General features: G+C 35.3%; 1 pseudogene; it reads left to right on the top strand.

Annotated features, from left to right (window-relative positions):
* Positions 1-891: 891 nt before the first annotated feature.
* Positions 892-1,129, top strand: LOC102972943 (annotated as a pseudogene).
* The last annotated feature ends 2,431 nt before the right edge of the window (positions 1,130-3,560 follow it).

The raw sequence follows: 3,560 nt of genomic DNA, 5'->3' as shown, positions 1-3,560 counted from the left end.
TGATGAATCACTAAACTCTATTCTAATATTAGTGAAACCAATATTACACAAAATGCTAAACTGGAATTTTAATAAAAACATAAAAAATAAATAAGCACAATGAAATTACTGTTAAATCAAGAAGAAATACATTGCTAGATAAATAGATACTAATGAATGAAGGACATGGACAGATAATTCACTAAAAGAGACATAAGCAACAAAAAAGGTGAAAAAATTTTGATCTTTTAGTTATGAAAAAAATGTTGGTTAAAATGAAACAATATTGGGGTGCCTGGGTGGCTCAGTTTGTTAAGCAGCTGACACTGGCTCAGGTCATCATCTCATGGTTCGAGCCCCGCATTGGCTCTGTGCTGACAGCTCAGAATCTGGAAACTTCTTTGGATTCTGTGTCTCCCTCTCTCTCTCTGACCCTCCCCCACTCATGCTCGGTCTCTCTCTCTCTGTCTCTCAAAAAATAAATAAACATTAAAAAAATGAAACAATATTTTCCTGATTCTGAATTTGAAAAAAATATTAAAAAGCTGTAAGACTCAGTTACTAAGGGTTATATGCAATAACATTAAAATCCTTCCTGGAAAATAATTTTGAAAAAGTATACCAAAGTAGTTACATATTGATATCCTTTGACCTAAGTAACCTTATTAACTGCAATTCATGTTATTAAAATAGGTGCTATTTTAAAAGTTTAATTATCTAACAATAAAATCATTAAACATGGACAGATTAATATTTCAGCAATTATAAATCATATTCTTAAATAAATTAATAACATTCAAAAATATTCACAAGGCAAATAAAAATTAGAATGAAAACTGTTTATATACCATGACCACACATTTGTGTGCATCTGTGCACATACACATACAAACGGCCACACATACGGGGAACATGTCAGATTCTGAGCTCGGCAGGAAGTGGGACCAGTGTGTGGCAGATGTGGTCATGAAGACAGGTATTGGTTTTGGATTAGGACTTGTTTTCTCACTTCCCTGCTTTAAAAGAAGAATGTGGCCAATAGCCTTTGGTTCTGGCATGGAATGGAGAATGGCCTCACTCCAACTGTCAGCATGATTTCCAGGCTCCCCATCTTCTACATGGAAAATCTGTCAGAGAGCGGGAGCAGTGACTTAACACCTGAGAACAACCCAGCGGGAGGAAAAGAGAAATCACGTTTATTCTTCAGGAATACTGAAGTGTCCCAGAGTAAGCAAACATTTTTCTATAACACTGTAATCAGTAATGCTTTTAAAAACTCTAGCATGCTGTTTATGTATTTGAAAGGAAGTCTGTTTCTTGTTTTGTATTTTGTCCCTAGAAATTTCAAGGAGGTGGTCTTAAAAGAAATACATTAAAAATAGGCAGCTCCCCCCACAAAAGAAACCCCAAATACCAACACATGTGCATGTGTACAAATGATGCAGGAAAAGGGTCAAAATCTAATTTTATCTTTATGAGTCCATTATGAATGTGTTTTCTTTTATTCTCTTTATTTTTTTTGTAATTTTGAAAACATGGAATATTATATTTTTATAATAATTAAAGAGTTTGGAGGAGAAGGATAAGGGGATACTTCTAAAACTAGGAGACATTCATTCATTCATACACTTATTTAACAAATATTTACCAAGGGACTATCGGTGCTAGGCACTGGGTCAGGTCCTCAGTGTACATACAAAGGGCATGATTCCTTCCCCCAATGACCTGATTCTCAAGATTTGTATATTTGGTTTTCAGCCTCTCCTTTCTTAGTATTACCTCAGAATAAATAGATTGCATTTTTTCATACTCAGCAAGAAAAAAAGAAAAAAAAAAAAAGAAAAAAAAAAAGCTTGCTTTCCTGCAAAGAAAATCTAGCAACCAATTCTCTTAACTTGCTATCCTTTTGCTCTAATAGGCAGCCTTCCCTGAAGCTAATTTTTTTTTTCTGAAAGATCACTGTGTCATCAGCAGCAGCCAAATTGCCAAATGACACCTTCCTTTCTCTCTGATGTGTTACCAGCCCAGGAGCTCAGTTTAGCAGAGTTCTCTGCTGAAGCTCAAAAAGAATGAATTGTTTCCTTTTAAATAAACAGTAAGATGAGCTCCAGGGAGAGCTACAGCCAGCTATACTTCCCCCCAAGATTTTGCTGATATTTCTATAATATAGTATATGTGTGTGTGTGTATGTGCAGGATGCATTAGTGCATAGGTGCTGGGTACACATAATATATGTGTGCTAGATTTCCCAAGAAACCCTTAACAATTAATGCAAAATCTATTTAATAAATGATTCCAAAATTAACCTTTGGTAAAGCTACTGCCCTTTTACTTACTGATTGGCTGGACCAGAATTTTAAATCATTATTTTTCCTCCAGTTAGAAACACCTTCTGTCAGGCAGTCATTTAACACTTAGAGAATCCCTCCCAAATGGCAGTGATGATCCTAGCCACTGGGGATATTAAGATGAATGGGCCAGTCTACAGTCTTAACCTCCTTACTGGGTTGAGCAGAGGCGTAGAAAATATTATAGTACTGTGAGCAAGGAATTTTCAAGAAGCTTTGGGAGCCAAAGGAAAGATCATCTCATAAATTCTCATAAGCATATTCTATTTGTGTTAAGTTTGCACACGTGTAGAAGCTTGAATGGCACACAAAATGGGAATAGGAAAAGAAGAGGCATGTGAAAAGTTAAGAAACCAGCAACAATATTATAAAATGTGAACCAGGATAATTTATGGACCTACTAATGGCTGATTTGTTTCTGCTGCTGTGAAAGAATTGAAAAGAATGTGAACTCTTTGTGGGGGGTGGGGAGGGCTGGGTGGCTCAGTCAGTTAAGGGTCCAACTCCTGATTTCGGCTCATGTCATGATCTCACAGTTAATGAGATCGAGGCCTGCTTGAGATTCTCTGCCTCTGTCTCTCTCTGCCCATTCTCCACATGTGTGTGCACACTCTCTTCCTCTCTCAAAATAAATAAACAAAAACTTAAAAAAAAAAAGAATGTGAGCTCTTGTGTTTTTCTCATGTTTACTCTCCTCCACATTCTGACAAGTTATTGAGCACTCTAAATCCTTTTCTAGCTATTAAATTCCACCCTCCAGATAGCACCATGAGAGAGGAATTACCATCCTCTCTAGTTTACAGATAAGAAAACTGAAGCACAGAACAGATAAGTAACTTACTGCTTAGTGATAAACCAGAATTCAAACAGATTGAGTCAAAGCCTATATTCTACAAATACTACCCAAACAAAGGATTCATATGCAAAATATATAAAGATCTCCCACAATTCAAGAAGAAAAAAATAGAAAAACAGTCACAGGTAATAAAATTCATAGAAGAAGAAATCTGAATTGGGTTATAAATATGCAAAAAGATGTTCAAATTTATTTAGTTTTGTAAAATAAAAGCAACATCACAGTGCCATTTTTCCTTCATCAAATAGGCATATATTAAAAAGTCTTACAATGTTGATTGTTTGCAAACTTTTGGGAAAATGGAATAATTATATATTACTGGTAAAAACATAAGTTGGCATAAAAACAGTTGATAGTAGCTATGCAAACTTTGTGAT

The sequence above is a fragment of the Panthera tigris genome, chromosome D1, assembly GCF_018350195.1.
Source record: "Panthera tigris isolate Pti1 chromosome D1, P.tigris_Pti1_mat1.1, whole genome shotgun sequence".
Classification (NCBI taxonomy): Eukaryota; Metazoa; Chordata; class Mammalia; order Carnivora; family Felidae; genus Panthera; species Panthera tigris.
Note: the sequence above shows the minus strand (reverse complement) of the source record. Positions and strands in the feature narration are given on the sequence as shown.